The following is a 19382-nucleotide window of genomic DNA, read 5'->3' on the forward strand; positions in this document are numbered from 1 at the left end:
AACAAAGGTGATGGGACAAAGAAATAAACACAGACAAAATGTCCTTCTGGGTGTCACCTAAGTGATGCCGTGTGCCGTGTGTCCTCTAGGCCCCCAGCTAGTTGAATGCTTATGCCCCCCTGCACTAACATGAACTTCAGAATGTCTTCTCAGCTTATTGCCCCTCTGTGGTCAGTTTCTGTTAGTCACTTTCTCTGTAAACATGGCTACTCTTTGTTTTAAAATGTGAGCAGTCGCATGCGTGTCTCCGGAGCTCTTTTTCTGTTTGGCTCCTTGTTTCTTGACCTCCATCTCCACAAGCCCCAGCCCTTAGCTGATCCCCACTCTGAACTGTGTCTCCTGGTTGCCAGAAGCATTTCACAATGTTTGGGCTTCTCTGTCTCTGTCACACCATCAAAAGTCCTTCTGTGCGGAAAACTGGAGCATTCATCCAACTTGCCACATTTCCTTTCTATCAGGATCGGACTTACACAATGCCTTTTGTCATTTGACATAGTTTTTCACATATAGTTCATGAAATTCAATGGAATAAACCAGTACATAAGGAGACGAGCGGGTGTGTATAGAGAACAAAACAAGCCCATGACACAGAATCATAGATGGCTGACACAGAGTTGTCCACATCAGATAACAAAACAAACATGCCCAAGACGTAATTCAAGGGCAAAGAAAGCAAGAGGGATTTGCCTGTGAATAAGACACTATACAATTTTTAGAAATGAAATTTTCAGCAAATGAATTTGAAAGCACAATGGGTCCTTCAACAGTTTATTAAAACAAATTGAAAGAAGAATTTTTAAAGTGAAACACGCCGAGTAAGAGAAAAAGGCGAGGGGAGCAAGGAAGAGCAACATACCAGAGAGGATAATGGAACCCACAAAGTAAAGAAGGCAACAAATAAATCAAAACCAACATTAACCGATATGGGGGGATGGGTGGAGATTTTCTAAGCCTGAGGGGAAAAATGCTAAGATAAAGATTTAAGAAACTACAAATCCTAATCAGGACAAAGGAAAGGTAAACTCCATTGGCACATCACCTTTAAAAGGAAGAAAATAAAAAATGTGTAGCATCCTACAAACTAGAGGGGAAAATATCCATGTGTGAAGGCAATCCACACTATTGAAGGAAGGCAGGAGGCCAAGGAAGAGCATGACTGTGTCCAGGGGATGATACCTAAGTTAGACCCGAACCTTTGGTGGCTTTTGCTTGATGGAGCAAAAGGGCAAAGAGATTGTGGGGGTGGAGGCAATATCTACCCAGAGCTCACATCTCAGGACCTGTGGTTCTGGAGCAATAGAATACAACTGGAAGGCAGATTATAAGTGATTATCTGGAAGGTATCCTTGTGAATTTGGATTTTCTGCTAATGGTTCTGAAGAAGTAGAGTTGAAGGGTTAGCTCTGGGTCTAAGAGTGCCTTCTGCTCTTGCAGAGGACCCAAGTTGGGTCCCCAGTGGTCAGATCAGTGTTCAGTGCTCCACAACTGGCTGTTTATCTCCAGGAGATCAGACACCATCTTCTGGGCCCTGTGGGTAGCTCTGTGTGTGTGTGTGTGTGTGCTCGAGCGTGCACAGGCACAATCACACACGTAATTAAAAATAGAAATATTTTAAAATTTTATAAAGATGGTGAAGAACCACCAACACTTTTAAGTCAAGGCAGAGACTCAAAATGTTACTGCTTATTTTTCAAGGCAGGAAGTGTGGTAGTGAGCAAAAGAGACCCAGGTCTCTTTGTAGAACTGTTTCGCAGGGTGTGGCATAGTCCTTATTTCCATCCTCAAAACCATCATAGGTTATCATGGGCTTGGTGTCTGCGCATCTGGTGATGCACTGTATTTCACTTGTTAACTTGTATTTGTTGAACTAAATGTTTTGTTACATTGTGTGTGTGTGTGTGTGTGTGTGTGTGTGTGTGTGTGTGTGTGTATGCGTGGTACATGAACATAGAAAGGGGACTTTGAGAGAAGACAAAGAGGTCTGAAGAGAGCATGGAGAGGCAAGAGGGGACCTATATGGATATATATGGCATGACAGCAGAAGGAGGGACTATTTCAAGGAATGAAGGGGTACCAGGAGGGGGCAAGGATAAGGGTAAGTAATGGGAATAGGGAATAAGAACATAATGGCCTCTCTCTCTCTCTCTCTCTCTCTCTCTCTCTCTCTCTCTGTGTGTGTGTGTGTGTGTGTGTGTGTTTGATGTATGTATGAAAATGTCAAATGTCACAATGAAATGCATTATCAGTATGCTAACTAAAACAATGTCAAACCAGGGAGCTGATGGGCTCATCAATAAAAGCACCCCCTCATATTCCTGAGTTCAGTCCCCAGAACTCACATACAAAGCCAGACTCTGTGATACACATCTGCATTTCTAGCCCTGCTCTGGAGAGACAGGACACAGAGACAGGAGAAAACCTCAGAAGCTCATGGACCAGTAGTCTGGAGTACTCAGAGTGACAGAAACAAGAGAGACCTTGTCTTTACAAGCTAGAAGGTGAGAACTGACTCCCCAAACTTGTCCTCTGACCTCCACAGGTTTACCATGGCACACAGGCACATGCCCCATTCACATGAAAATAAAAAAGTAGATAAAAAAAAGAACCCTCAGAGTTTCACCCAGGGAGACAGATGGGACGGGCCTCTCCCCTTCCCCACACCTCCCCTCTCTCTGAATACACTCATACTAACACATACTCACCTTCTGGGAAACCACTCAGAGGTGATAATTCCCATTAATTTCTCTGGGAAAATTTATGACCTGTTTCCCACATACCTAGACTATCTTGAAAATCATTTCACAACAGTTCGGACTTCATTTTATCACAGTCCCCCATGCAACAACACCAGCAATGTTCCATGCATTGTGTTAGCACCTTGTACTTGCCCATGGAAATCCACAGGTGGGACTACACTTACCCATTGCCTAGCAGACTATCCAGTCAGAAACACTGCTCCATCCTCATCGCAGGAACACAACGATGGATCAGGGCTTGGGAGATGGCTCACTGGACAAAATACTTATTGCACAAGTATGAAGACTAGAGGTCAGACTCTCAACACCCAGGTAAATGCCAAGTGGTGTATGGTAGCCTGCCTACCAGCACCTGAGAGATTGAAACAGAGCATCTCTGGAACAAGCTAGCTAGATCAATAGCTGAACCCACGGGCCTTGTTTGTGTCCAAGTGAGAGATCCTGCCTTAACATATGAAGTGGGAATCAGCCCAAGAAAACTTCGACATCAACCTCTGGCCTTCACATGCAGACACACTCACATACATGTGAACATGCAGACACATGCAACAAAACATAAAATGAAGGACCAAATGTGCTTTTACCTTTAAAGCCCTGACTAAGAGGTGATGGTGTGTCAGTTATGGGCTTTGGCAAAGGCAACTCCAAATTTCAAAAGGTCAGGAAAGGGTAGCACTATGTAGCACCAAAAGGATACTGGGGTAGCCTTATGATAAACATGGGGTAGAATTATTTGAGGGTTAAATAACATGAGTGTAAAACACTTTGAGAAAAATGTGGACAATTCCAGAGGCATTATTTCTTGGCTATAGTAGAAGTGTAACGATTTGGATGTTCATGATAGGGGAATGTCCTTCTGTGTATATGTTTGCCTTATTAGTTGATAAAGAAATCACTGTTGGTCAATGGGGAATCACGATAGGTGGGGGTAGGAGTCGAGGAGGATTATGGGAAATGTAGTAAAGAGGAGAGTTGCCATGTGATCCCTAGAAGAAACGACACATGCCATTGGCATCCTCGATAAGTCTTTATAAATGGTTATGGTTGATACTTAAGATAGAGCTAGCAAATAAGAAATCTTAAGTCATTGGCCAGCAACATTTTAACTAGTATAAGACTCTGTGTGTTGTTTGGGGGCCCTAACGTGTGGGTGGAACTCAGATGGCTGGCGGAAGGACTTATAATTACATGGTGACAGTAAACCCAACATGAGAAATTAGGAGATGGGTGTCTCCACACGGATGATGTCAGTAAAATAAGCAGGAACTGGGCATGGTTGAGGCAGGCATCCCGGGTCCCGGCATGGCAAGTGTCAGGACCATATAGCAAAAGGCACATCTGAGAAGTGATGTGTGCAGTGGACCTTGAGAAGAAAGCAAATGCTCAACAGAGAACCTCCCTGAAGAGGTGCCAGCTGGTGAAGAACATGCCAGTGGTGCCAGGTACAGAAGCAATGATGCCTCCCTTGCAAGAGCGCAGAGATTTCCTGGATACACAGGAGCCAGGCCCTATGAGCACAGTCATGCCAGCAGTCGGGTAGTAGGATGAGTCTCCACTCTCTCAAGAGCTCAGAGCACAGCCTGGATCCTGCGTTCTTTTGTCACTCAGACAGAGCCCCAGAGATGAGCTCATCTCCACCATTTAGACACCAGAAATGCTCAGTCTCATGCTGTCAGGGAAGCTGTCACCATGGAACAGAGAGGGAGAACGTCCCCAAATTAGTATTGAATCCCATCCAAGAACTGTCAATATTTTTGGAAGCCCCCAGAGAACAAATGTTTTCTTGGTCCTGGCAAGATCTGGGGTGCTGAAAAGAGACTACCTCCAGGCTGATTGATGGTGGCCATTCAGTGGATGACATTAAAGACAGGCAGTTGGTCGCTGGGGAAGGAAACAAAATGCACCATGTATGAGCTGATAAGAACGCAAGGGAAACCTTCTAGAAAATTCAAAGCAGATTACATGTGGCATGTGTCTGTGTGTTTATGTCTGTGTTCTCCTAACTTTTGCACTAACTTGTTACACAGAGTGGGATCTTAAACTCTTATCTCTTCCCAATCACCTCATTGTGGGAATTCCCAAAGGTATGCCAGTCTTGGTTACTGTGGTTTCAGCTGGATTCATGTCATTCAACTCAAGATTAGGAAGACCTATCTAAAGGTGTGGAAAACCTATAGGGAAGACACAATAACTAGTAATTAAAGGATGATATTGCCCTCTCTCTGGGCCGCTAGCTGCCCCAGGAAAGCATTTTATTTCATCAAATCTTGAAGGCAGAAATTTCAGGTTGTGTACTGACTGTACCCTTTCCTCTGCAGCAAGTTCCTCTTATTGATGGGATCTAGACAGCACGTCTGGCACTGCTCAGATCTACTCTTTCAGCTGCACCAGGGGAGTTGGGTTCCCAAGGCTTGACTCTTTTTCTAAGGGGAAATAAGGTGAGAAAGTCAGTCACACAGAACTCAATTTCCGCTACTGCCTGGATAATCATACCTGAAGATATGGCAATGAGGTATTCCCTTAATAGGCTCATGTTCTGAAGGCTTGTGCCCCAGTTTATGGCACAGTTTAGAAAGATGCAGGAAACCATAAGAGGAAGGACCTAGCAGGAGGAAATGGGCCACTGGGGGCCAGGCCTTTGGGGGATTCATCTGTCTGTCTGTCTGTCTGTCTGTCTGTCTGTCTGTCTGTCTACCTATGTATCCATCCATCCATCCATCCATCATCTCTATTTCTTTCTCTCTCTCTCTCTCTCTCTCTCTCTCTCTCTCTCTCTCTCTCTCTCTCTCTGTGTGTGTGTGTGTGTGTGTGTGTGTGTTTCTCAGCTGTTGTCAGGTGAAACCTCCTCTGCCATGTACCTGTTACCAAGCAATCATAGCCCCAAATTGAGACCAGATAGATACATTTTTCCTTTTGTGAGTTGTCTCATCTGGAATCTTGCTCCAATGGAAAAAAATCTGACTATCATATAACTCATGCTTGATTTCCTTTGTTTGTATGAGCTGCTCCTCACCTGAGCCCCCTCCATCTATCTTCTTCTCACGGACATTGTATTTTACCAACCTGCTCTGTATCCCTCTGTGTAGAAGGCCTCTTTGCCTTACAGCTGTTGCCCTAACGATGACCTAACATCTGTTGTTCTAGTACTACTATCCTCATTTCTGTCCTTATTTAGATACTTTAAGGGTCTCTCCAATCTGCAGAGGTGATCTTCCTCCAGTTCCCTCTCACTAGAGAATTCCCTACTAATGTCCTGTGTGAATTATCAGACAGGTCTTCCCAATATCATCCTGGTCTATCAACCTGTCACCCTTGCTTCCTGAAGGCTTTCCACCCCTTCCTTACCCCCTGGCAGAGTGAAAATAGCATTGTGAGTAATACTATTGTGTTGGTTAGTTTTATGTCAACTTGACAAAAGCTAATCACTTGGGAAAATGGACTCCCAACAGAGAAAAATGCCTCCATAAAACTGCCCTATAAGGAAGTCTTTAGATTAGTGACTGACAATTGACGTGGGATAGCCCAGCCCACTGTGGGTGGTACCACCTGTAAGCGGGCGGTCCTCAGTTGTTTAAGAAAGCAGTCCTAGCAAGCCTTAAGCATCAAGCCCTAAGCAGCATTCTTCAAAGGGCCCTCCTTCAGTTTATGCCTACAGGTTCATGGTTTGAACACCAACTTTGGTTTCTCTCGGTGCTACTGTATGACCTGAGAGCCATACGATGAAATAAACCCTTTCTTCCTTAAGCTTTTTTTTTTTTTTTTTGGTCGTGCTATTTATCAAAGCAATACAAACCTAAGACAAACGTAGTATTGTTTGCTTTGTGCTTCCTGGGCCATGGGGTCTTTCCAGCTCCTGGAGACTTGGCAAGATATTAAAATCCTATGTCTGAAATGTTCCCAGGAGCCCATAAATGATACCCAATTCTGTTCTATGCCCCTTGATCAAGCATCCTTCAAGTTCATAGTCCTGAATATTCTCCAGCTTTAGTGGAGGAGTGACAGCTGGCTCAGATAACATCTCATTATCTGTCTGTTGATAGACTTCCCTATGGACACATCACTGCAAGCCTCCTGTCTCACGCCATTGCCTTTGGTGTGTTACAGTCACCAGTGACATTATTAGAACTAGTGAAATAAATGGTCATGTGATAAAGCAGGATTTGGTGAAACACAAATAATTAAAAGACCCAGAGACTGGTATTGGTATTCATACTTCAAGCTGAATAACAGAAAAAAGCAAAGCAGCTGGCCACTAGCTTCTTACCTCTACTTCAGACTGAATGGGCTGATCCTGTCTCCACGAGCTCTCACCAAGCCTCAGACTGTAACCTCCCCTCAGCATGGCTGGAGACTTAATACCTCCCTGACTACTTGCTCCTGTATTTTATACCCCTGTAGTACTGGGATTAAGGTGCAAGCCAAAATTCTCTTTTAGCCTTATTCAATCTTGGGTGGCCTTGGACTCACAGAGATCGGTCCACCTCTTAATCCCGAGTCCTAGGATTAAAGGTGTGTGCCTCCACCTCCTAGCTTCTGGCTGCTGGGATTAAAGGTGTGTGTCACCACTGCCTGATCTCTATAGCTTGAGTCTGACTTTGTTTTTCTGAATCCTCAATCAAGCTTTAATAAACCATGAATAATATATTACTACATCCTGGAGAGTTCTTTCTTCTATAAAGTGAGGTTTTTCCTCTGGGAGGCATGAGCATCACAACAGAATTGAGTGAAAACAAGTAAGACTCAAAAAGCGGTAGAGAATAAAGAAAAGACACAGCGGAAACACCTGCAGAAGGTGACCGGTCACATCTCAGTGACCACTTAGCTGAGACCTGCAAGGCCACGGGGATGTGGCCAGCAGGAGGGTTCAAGTGAGCCAGAAGAGGAAGAAGGAACAGCAGGGACAGTTCCATCCTGCCTTTCTAAACACAGCGCTGACACAGAAGGGCTGAACCACAGGGAGGCATAAAGAAGACCAAGTACAATGGATGACTTGGGAGGAAACAATCTTTCACTTTTCTGTATATCTACAGGTCACCATCAACATCATTTCCCAGCATGCTTAGATCTTAATCTCTGTCTTTCACCGAACGGTCGGCTTTCTGAGTAGAAATTCCGTATTACCTTAGTGTAAGGTCTTTAACATATTAGGCATTCACTGAGCATCCGTTTCATGAATGAAAAGGAGGAGTGATTAAACGAATGTAACGCAAATTGTATTCCCTTTATGTGTCAGTTTTCTAAAGAAATATACTGTATGGAGTATACAGTTAAGTCAATATAAATGCATGTAGAGGGTTAAGGAGACGCTAAATATTAGCTGCTAACGACATTGATCCATTCGATTATATTGCTGAAGGTGTTTTGAAAAAGGGAGTTCAGCAAACCAAACTTTTCTCCCACCTCTTGTTTCTTATTCAGCCACAGGTTATCCCAGATTTCCGTTTAAATATTGTTAATGCGTCTGCTGAAATTACCTATTGATTGACACAACAAGTAACACGGCAGGTCTCATGCTGCAAACCCAGCTAGCTAGATGCTTTCACACTTTTCAGCTAATTTCAGAAGTGAGACTCAGAACACAGGTCTGTGAATATCTGAGACAGTTAAAATTATCTGAGATTTTTTTTTTCCAGGCTACACCTGCCTGAAGTTCCCATAGGGTTCCTATAATGATCCCCGTTCTGGGGGAACAGGTTGTGTGCACGTTTCATGCCTTAGCCTTCCCTGCCCCTGATGTAGTTAGCATGAATAACAAACTATGTTTCAAATAAAGCAGAAAGTTGATTGTAGAAAAATTAGCATGTGATGCAGCCGTAGACGGCATTGGGCTTGTGTTGGACCCAGTGAGAAGCTGGCCCTGAAGATCAGAGAAGAGTGATTGAACTTTCTCATAGCTGGGTGTTTGAAGAGCAGGACTGAGTGTCCCTGGCAGGGATGTGTGTCCTGCAGTTGATCTGAGAGGAGCAGGGGCTATGCGTGTTCAGGGTGGTTTGGCAAAGGTATAGAAGCATTGTACGTGCTCTATGGAGCACCGTTTAGGCTGTCAGCACTCGTGTGTGTGTGTGTGTGTGTGTGTGTGTGTGTGTGTGTGTATGAGATAGAGAGTGTATGTAAGAGAGACAGTGTGTGTATTGAGTGTGTGTGAGTGTGTGTGAGTGTGTGTGAGTGTGTGTGTGTGATATAGAGTGTGTGTAAGAGAGACAGTGTGTGTATTGAGTGTGTGTGAGTGTGTGTGAGTGTGTATATTGAGCATGTGTGTATGAGTGTGTGTGAGTGTGTGTGTGTATGAGATAGAGAATGTGTGTAAGAGAGACAGTGTGTGTATTGAGTGTGTGTGAGTGTGTGTGAGTATGTGTGAGTGTGTATATTGAGTATGTGTGTATGAGCGTGTGTGAGTGTGTGGATGTGGATGTGTGTGCATGTGTGAGAGTGTGAGTGTAGGTGTATGAGTGTGTGTGTGTGTGATAGAGAGTGTGTGTGAGAGAAACAGTGTGTGTGTATTGAGTGTGTATGAGTGTGTGTGAGTGTGTGTGTGCATGAGACAGAGAGTGTGTGTAAGAGAGACAGTGTGTGTATTGAGTGTGTGTGTGTGAGAGAGAGTGTGTGTGTGAGTGTGTGTGAGAGAGAGTGTATGGATGTGTGTGTGGATGTGTCTGTGTGTGTGTGTGTGTGAGACAGAGATCTTCACGTGCTCAATTTAGCTGTATGTAGTTTGTCCCCAAGAGCAACACGTTAATAGTATTAGAAATCATTCTTGGAATTAACATGTTGCAGGTTTTCCTCTTCTTTAGCTGGAGACATCTCTAGGGCAGTAAATAGCAAAACAGTGAGTGAGCAGAGCCTTTGCCATCACAGACTTTACAGGGTGGCCTGTGATTAGAGGATAATAAACAAACCTATCTTTCTTGGGCAGAGAATACACTTTGTGTTGGTGTTTAGAAATGTTAGTGGACTTGGAACATCAGTTCCACTAATGTTCCTGTGACTAAAACCACACTCAGACCAGCACATACATACACATAGGTACTCACTTGACTGTGCATCCAGTATGTGTATGAACACACGTGTGCACACACACACACACACACACACACACACACGCATGTACACACCCATGCACTTGACTCATACATACCACAGGGGCAGTTCTGGTCTCTGTTCCCATGCTAACATTTTCTTTCTTTTTCTCCCTCCCTCTGTTTCTCTCTCACTGTCTCTCCTCTGACATGTAGGTACTCAAACTTGGTATTTTTGGCCACTTGGTCCAAGCTGATTCACCAACGCTAATTGCAAATTGCAGCTTGGGGGATAGTAGAAAACTGATACAAAGATCAATGAGGTCCTGAGCCATATAATGGAGGATCATGATCTGGGCTTTGTCTGTCTTTGACTCAAACTCTTAAGGATTTATTGAGACAGTTGTGAAAACTCCAATTCCTAGACTCACTAGTCCAAGACTCATAGCCATGTGTGGGTACATGCCATGCTTGAAAATATAGCTGGTTTGCCACAGGGCCAATGAAACTCAGAGATGCTATGCTAAAAAGGATAGAGATAGTCTATAATGGGAGATGATGAAGTGGTCTCCTCGCTAAGGTTGGCTTGACTTTTATTCCAGTCATAATCATAAGCACCATGGAAGCACAAAGCCTAGGTGAGAAATCCTGGGAGTTTCCAGAAAAGCTTTAGTTCCCTTGTTATCTTGAATTCTAGACTCTTCATGCTATCCTATTCTCTGCCAGGTGTTATAGCCAGTGAAATATCCTTCCACAAAACCCACTTATACACGGCCTTGGGGAGAATCCAGAAGATAGGAAAGATATGTAACAAGAAAGGGGACTCAAACTATGGCATTGCTCCTTAACGTGCTGTCACTAGGGACACTACAAAGTAGAGAAACAGTAGACCAACTCATCAGCAGGGAATTGCTTTCTGTGCGGGCTGGGCTTCTGCCTGATAATCCCACAGAGGCGTGTGGAGAGGTGGGAATGGCTTCTGATTGGCTTCTATGAGACAGGGGCACTTTAGTGGTTATTACCTTCTTAAAGATTATTTCTAGGGGCTGGAGAGATGGCTTAGCGAGTAAGAGCACTGAATGCTCTTCCAGATGACTTGGGCTCAGTTCCCAGCATCCACACTATAGCTCACTCCAATTCTAGGGGCTCTGACACCCCCTTTCTGGTCTCAGTAGACACCGGCTACTGCACATGGCACACAGACAGACATGTAGACAAAACATCCATACATAAAAGTAATTTTTTAACTTAAAGTGTTCTTTTCATTTGAGAGGCTCTGGAGCTACTGCTTAAAATGTTATTTTTGTCCCATTCTAATAATATACAAACAATTGCACCCACCTACAAAGCACTTGTGAATGTACAGTCTATTCAAGAAAGATGGGCTCTCTTTCAGCTCTAAAACCGGATGGTCTGCATAGCAGATTTCTCAGTGCTCAGGCAAGTATCCCTAAACTCCATGTCCTGTTTCTGTGAGCCTCTCCATGCCATCTGAGTACTTCCTGCATTGGCTCCTATTGGTCTATAGCCGTAACTCTCTGTGCCCTTAGCCTTCAAGGGGAACATTCAGTAAGCAGAGGAGGATCTGGGAGCTCAGTCTTCCTGGTTGGTCCTAGATAAAAGTTGGGGGTGATTTCAGGTATTTGCAAGCACAGTTTCCTCATTTGAGGTGGAACAAACCATCTGGAGCACCCTTTACTCCCCTGGAGATTCCTGTAAGACCAAGCTAGAGAGAGGGTCCAATGTTACAACCATCTTGGTTCCTTCCCTCTACCCATCTGCTCCCTTTTCCTGGGAACAGCCCCCTAAAATTAACTGCCCATAAACCTCTGTGTCAGTATCTGCTTCTGGAGAAACAAATCCACAAATTCATCTTGTTAGAATATGCCCTTACTGGGTGGGCCTAGGCCCTGTCCCAAAGGATATGATAGACTCTGATGACCCCCCTATGGAAGGCCTCACCCTCCCTGGGGAGCAGAAAGGATATGTGATAGGTAGAGTATTATTTGGGGGGTGGGTGGTAGGGGGAGGGAGTGGGAACTGGGATTGACATGTAAAACAATCTTCTTTCTAATTCAAATAAAAAAATATGCCCTTACTAAAAGCAAAAGGCTTACTAAGGATACAGGAAGGCCAAAGTAGACTGTTGCATTAAGTATAAATTCTAGCACATGTGAATCTGAATGAGAATAGTAACAGAGAAGGAAAAGAGAGCTGCTCTACAGGAAGCCCGCGGCCCAAAGAACCAATTCCCAAATGGAGGAAAGGATGGGGGAGGAGCCCAAAGCAGCTTTGTGCTCATGGATTGGGAGATTAGAAACAGAAATAGACCTAGACGTGAGGCGGAACACGAGACAAAGGTGGGTTTGGATTTGAGTGTGTTACTCTTCTGGGCCATCCAGGTGGAAATCCTGCCACTCACATGGTGACATGGATCAGGGAAGCTCCGGTACCGAAAGCTGCGCGTGAAGCACAGGCGCTAAGTGTATGTATCTAGGCTACGGAACTGTTAAAAGTAGCAAATCCAAAAACCCAAGGGGAGGTAGTTACTGGAGCCATATGAAGCTAACACTCAGGCAGAAACCGGGTGAAACCCTTCATGTGGCTTCCAATTCTCTTCTTATACCTTTCCATACAAAATAGCCCCCCCGCTGGTTGGACCAATGGATTCCCTTTCATCTTTATGTCATTTTAATTGGTTTTATCTGCCTAGTTTATAAATGTTTCTGGTCGACTCTTCATTTATTGTGGTCTCATTTTCCTCATCTCCAAGATGAGTGTCTTTGCCACCTAGGGTGACAATGATGAACAGTGAAGCCGTTCCTGTGACCTACCCATCACAGTGTTTTGAGTGCAATACGTTTCTAATAAACATCATTATCCTATTCACTTACTCTAGGGCTTCCTGCAATGTACTGGGAGTGACAGACGGGCAGAATTAGCAATGCTGCTCCACAATGTTGCACCTAAGCCCATGGCAGATTTTCCCACACTTTAGGAAGCTTGAGCCTCCCAGAATACAAATGCACTTGACCCCAGACCCCTTATCATCTCCTTTTGTGTGTAGACCCAAGACCCTCTCAAACGCTCTCCTGCAAGCCATGTGTCTCTCTGCCTGTGAGTTCGGTGCATCTTTTGCAAGTTATATTTTCTTGCTGTTATCAACAGAAAGACGGATCCTGTCAACAAAGATAACATAGAGGTCCAGTGCCAACTGGAGCCCCCTCTTCACACAGGGCAATCCCAAGTCCCTTCCCAGGAATGAGAACTAATATCTAGGAAGCATCCATTATGTGTCTCACTCTTGTGAGCACAAAAAGATCTATTTCTCCACATCCCTATCTTAGGATGATGCCCAACTGCCCTGGAAAATATTAACAATATATTTCAACTCTACAAAATAAATCTGTTATGCTGTTTGGTTCTAAAATGAGTAAATTCCCTCTGATCAGTTCCGCTGGACATACTGCTAACCAGAGCTGTCTCTCATCCTCGTTGTTGAGGCAATCACTAAGAGTCCATACACAATAAAAGATTCAGAATTAGGATGACTTAAGAGTTACTTAGGAAGATAAAGCGATCATGGAAGCACTTCAAGGGACTAAGAACCCATTTATTGAGCATCATACATGTGTCTGGCACTCTGCTCAATACATAGCCTCTAATCCTTGTGACTATTGTAGCAGGCAGTTGTTATTAGACTAATTGCATAGATGAGGAAACTTCACTTGAACCTCTTCCTTTCCAGAATTTTAGACAATGGTTGGGTTTGTGTCAGTTAAGTGCATTAGTAATAACCTCAGAATACCTGAAATGCATCAGTGTTACATTAAGAAAATGGGATCAAAAGCTTCTTTTTGGAATACTTTTACCACTAGCAAGCCCCTGTTTGACTGATTTACTTCTTTCTCCCTCCCTGTGTTTTTTGTCATCTCCTGTCTGTCTGTTGAATGTGTCTGAATCTGTATCCCTATGCTTGCCAAATGTCTAGCTGTCCCTGTATTGTCTGTGTCCCTAACATAGAGTTTTTCTCTCTTTCATTGAACAATACAGAGAGTATCAAATGGGGAAGGAATGAGGAATACTTTACATACATCTTGGACAGAGTTCTACAAGGGAATGAACTTTACTGATTCCAGTTGACTCAGCTAACAAACAATACTTTAAATACTTACCAATAGTCATAGTGAATATTTGTTTTATAATGTTGCTTTCAACCGACTTGCTGTTGTACCATTTTTAAACATAGCATGCATTCCCACATGCCTTAGTCATGGGTCATGAGCATGGAAGATTACATAACTTAAGATTAATGCTATGCATTATTTTAGGGAAATCCAAGGTAACTAAGGCTAGTTGTTACATTGTTCTTTCAAAGGCAGGTTAACTAAATAAGCCTAGTAGGAATCTATCTGTCTGTCTGTCTGTCTGTCTGTCTATCTATCTATCTATCTATCTATCTATCTATCTCTCCCTATTGGTTTCAAGACAGGATATCTCTGTACAACAGCCCTAACTGTCCTAGAACTGGCTCTGTAGACCAGGCTGGCCTCTGACTCACGGAGACCCGCCTGTCTCTGCCTCCCAGGTTCTGGGATTAAAGGCATGTGCCTGGCCGTGGGATAGTAGTCTTAAGTCTTAAGTGACCTCACAGTGAATCGTTATCTCAGATGTGAGTTCCAGCAAGAGTTCAGGTCCCTTGGATGTAAGAGATACTTTCATAATAACCTATCACCACAGGGCTAAGGGTTGTGTCTCGGAGGAGCTGGCATGACTTTGTTTCACCATCTGTACAAGAGAATCTAGCATCACTCGTGCTTTGAAAGCAGAAGCTAGTGACAAGGAAGCTTGTTCAGAAACCAAGCACAGCAGCAGAGAACTCCAATTCCCTGGCTCACAAGCCAAGGCTTTGGACCCTGCTCAGAGCAAAGATGTAAATTCCCAAGGAAACCAAAAGCCACAGGCTTATGTGATCATTATGAAGTCTTTTGTGGTGGCTAATGGAATATACAGATAAACTCCTGAATTGATCAATAATAATTCAAAGTATTGAAAAAATTAAAAATTGATATAAATTCACCAGACTGGGGAATTTAATTATTCTTAAGAACTTCCTCCTGCAATCTCAAGATGTCCCCACTGATATTCATATATTTATGACCCCATGTCTATAAAATTTCACACACACACACACACACACACACACACACACACACACAAGCACACATGTACACATGTACACAAACATACAGACACATGTACTCAGGAGTGACTCTTGGGTTCTATTTTTTTTTTCTTAGCAGTGAAACAAATGACTATTATCCTGGCATATGACTTCTTTGGGAAAAAACAGTTTCAAGCTTTCCTTACACTAAGAGAACTATTCAGGTCAAAGAGATATAAAGAGAAGGTTTGAGTGGATCACTGAATAAATGCACTTAATGAGAAAGGAATGCACCTTTTGAAAGCCCTTCTTCCTTCTGTTGGAAGGCAAAGCTATGATTAGATCTTGGGCAGCCATTTTGGACCTTGAGGCAGGATGATATGTCAGAATGCCAGAAAAAAAAATACTGGAACCCTGGGAATAATGAATTCACCACACCAGCCCCATGTGGTCCATTGCTGAGCAGCCCATATCTGGACCTCATTTAAAGGATGGAACATAAACCTCAGTCTTACTTATACATGTATCTTAATTGCAGCCAAATGGGTAATTTAGTGTGTGTGTGTGTGTATGTGTCTTTGTGGATGTTGATATTTTGTATATGCACACACATAAAGAAAATACTTGGATTAGATGGGTTTCTTCCGTAGATTTATAGAGGTATTCATAATATATTTCAAAGTGAAAAAGTAAGTCACCAACCTGTGCGTATATGATTTCAGTTTGCAAAAAATCGAGATAAACCCTCTGTGGTTTTAAATATTTGTAAGAATTATGAAAAAGATATGCTCATAGTAACTGTTGCCTCCGGGAGATGGGGAATACGATTATCTTTGCCACTATAAATCTCCGTAATCTGTGGTTTAATCTGCTGTAAGGAGTCTATACACACCTCGTCAGTGTGGAGCCTTGAAAAGACCCACAAAAATGAAGTTGAGGGTTCCAGTTGGAAAGTTAATTGAATTAGGTTGTTGCTTGCCTCACATGGCTTTGCTGGTGAAGTGTGAGTTTGATGAACTGTTGGGAGGTTGGAAGAAAAGATTTCAGAACTTAGGTCACCCTGGGAGAAGCACACTAAACAGAAGCAGCCTGTAATTTTATAAGGAAATGCTAATGAACACTCAGAGAGAGAGAGGGAGAGAGACAGACAGAGACACAGAGAGAGTGAGACACCACAGCTTTCTCAATGTGTAAAGAAGGTCAAGCCATTTCTCCCATTTTTCACGTAATACTTTTTTTATTTATTCCCTGGAAATTTTATATATGTTGTAGCATCTTCCTTGCCAGTGTATTTGTGTTAGTGGCCACACCCCTTTGGGCGTGGCTTCAGATGTGGACCAAACCGGAAAGAGGGAAGCCTGAGGCTGGGCTCCCTCCCTCCTTCTGTCTGTCTCTGTCTCTCTGTCTCTCTCTCTCTGTCACTCTCTCTCTCTGTCTCTCTGTCTCTCTCTCTCTCTCTCTCTCTCTCTCTCTCTCTCTCTCTCTCTCTCTCTCTCTCTCTCTCTCGGGTCGCAGATTGGATCGGATCTGAAGGGCAGAGAAAAAGGGCAGAGAAAAGGCTACGGTGGTTCTGTGTAAGTTGTTCTGTGTAAGTTGTTCCCCAATAAAACACCCATTTATCATTTTATCTTGGTATTGAGAGCAGTGAAGATGACTGAGGCCTGGCTAGTGATGCTTCAGAGGGAAGCAGTATCTATAGAACCTCTTCGGGCCTGAAGAATCAGCTGTGATGAACAAGAGACCAGACTCGCTAAAGTAAAATCTTTGTCTTACTAGGACAATTAACGCTGGTCGTCTGGCGCTGAGAAATTAGTAGTGGTTAAGAAAAGACCAGCATCCTTGAGGTGAAGCCTTTAGGGTCAGCACACAGAAGCTGTGTTCCAGAGGCGGCCTAGGTTATACTTCATGCTGGCAGCCAGACTTGGTAACCAGGGAGTGTCACACAGGTGGTACTGGTTTTGGAGTCATGAAGGCGTCATAAAGAACAGCTGAGGAACTATGAGAGGTCAGGAGGGACCACTGGTGAAGGCGCAGCCTCAGTAGCAGTTGAAGACCCAGGATTGAAGGGGCCATGCAGAGAAGTTGAGGCCTGGCACCATGAAAAGAGCCTAGGCCAGGCTGCTGGTGAAAGTGCAGCCCAGTTGCATCAGAAGACCCCAGCATTTTGGAGTACCCTGGGATGACCACCAAGAACAGCAGTGGAGCGGAGTGGCACCTGCCCAAGCTTAGAAGATGAGCTGTGTGTGCTGCAAAGGACTGAGCTGGAGAAGTGACCCAAACCCTTAGGAGGAGTCCAGAGGACCGTGGGAGGATCCCAGACATTGGACAATGAGTTAGTTATACTGTTGGAGTTTGGTTTTACTTTGTTCAGGTTGGGGCTGAACCCTGGTTCTTCCCTCTTGAAGTAAAGAAGTATTTAACTTATGTTTTACTTTTACAAGATCTCACAATTGAGAGACTAAATTATAAAGAGATTTCAGGTCTTTAAAAGAGACCTTGGGTTGTTTTAAAGAGACTGAGTTTGAAAGAGTTGGAATTAGTAAAGACTGCGCGACTTTTAAGGTTTGTAAAATGTTTTCTATCCTAATATTAATGTTACGACCTTGGGGATGAGCAATAGGGAAAGACGTGGATTAACAGGATTATGTTTGTGTGTCAAGTTGACAAGGGGTCAGCTGTGCTGGCCCGTTTTTATTGTCAACTTGACACAAGCTAGAGTCTCCTGAAAGGAGGGAATCTTACTTGAGAAAATGCGTCCACAAGCTCCAGCTGTAAGTCATTTTTCCAATTAGTGTTTAATGCAGAGAGAACCCTGCTGGGCTGGCGGGTTCTAGATTCTATAAGAAAGCAGGCTGAACAAGCCACGAGGAGCTAGCCAGTACACAGCATCCCTCCATGGCCTCTGCATCAGCTCCTGCTTCCAGGTCCCTAATCTGCTGGAGTTCCTGTCCTGACTTCTTCTGATGAACAGTGATTTGGAAATGTAAGCTAAAGAAACCCATCCTTCCACAAGCTGCTTTGGTCATGGTTATTTCAACACAACAGTAGCAACTATAACTAAGACTGATAATAATAGTAATAATTATTATTAATAATGATACTATAGTAATAATAGTAATAAACAATGAAAAAGCACAAAAAAACACACCACCTCCTAAAGATGCAAGTTATGTCATTTCTCCCTGAAAAGTATGGCTAAAATCTTGCTTCATTAGGGTTCCTTGTCTTTCAGTGAGCTCAGTAAGAAAGCAAATACCTCCTTTAACCCATGCTCCCCAGTGAGAATTCATTCTCATCTCTGCAGAAGCCTTTCAGCTCACCTTGCAAGGCCTGTGGAACTGGACATTCATGCTCAAAAAGCATTCCACTTTATGTCTGATTTTAAAACTTCTGCTGTGGGCTCACAATGCTGCCTCTGCCTCCTCCAGCTTGCTAGTGGAGATAAAGATGGCTAAACATCTGATTTAGTAAGTGTCTCATTTGCCATTCTATCGCTGTGAAGAGACACTATGAGCAAGGCAACCTATAAAAGAAAGCATTTGAGTGGGAGCTTACGTTTTCAGAGGGTGAGACCATGACCATAGTGTCAGGGAGCATGGCAGTAGGCAGCCATTACAATGAAACAACGCCTGAGAGCTTGTATCTGATCCATAAGTTGCAGGCACAGACAGACAGACAGACAGACAGACAGACAGACAGACAGACAGACAGACACACACACACACACACACACACACACACACACACACAGTGGGGGAACCAGAGTGTGGTATGGGCTATTGAAACATCAAAGCCCACCCACCCCCCAGTGACTCGCCAACTTCAACAAGGTTAGTTCGTGTCTGAAGTCCAAGACTAAACAAATGACCCTCTCTCAGCCCATCCAAATGGACTGAAAATAATCCTAAACACCAGTGACAGATACATGGATGTTGGCTTTTAGAGATACAATTTCTTTTTTTTAATAGACTTACTCATTATATGTTCGTAAATCTTTTATCTCTTAGTGACTAATTAAATCGCATGCACACGTCTCATTATTGCTAATTGCTTGTGTCTCTGTTTTTCTTTTGTGTAATAATGTCATGTTACAAATAAGCGGTGAGGACCTAAGCATTGGTCTGGAGCAGTCTTAGTCCATCCAGACAGCAATTATGAAACACCATGAACTACAGTGGCTAGTAAATGTTATAAATATATTTGTCTAAGGTATATATGGCAGTAAAGTTCTTGCCTGCCAAAGCCCGTGCTCAGGGTTGCCTTGACCTTGTGGCTGCAACTATGTCCTCTCTGGTCACTATCTCAACAAGGTTCCATCTAGAGGAGGAAGACAAGATCACCATGGGGTTCATTAAAAAGGGAGAGCAAACCATTTCTTACAAGCCACACAGAAGCTTTCCTTCCCCAGTCTCAGTTCCTTGTGTTACGGAAAACATTTCTTCTTGA

This window comes from Cricetulus griseus, chromosome 10, assembly GCF_003668045.3.
Source record: "Cricetulus griseus strain 17A/GY chromosome 10, alternate assembly CriGri-PICRH-1.0, whole genome shotgun sequence".
Lineage (NCBI taxonomy): Eukaryota > Metazoa > Chordata > Mammalia > Rodentia > Cricetidae > Cricetulus > Cricetulus griseus.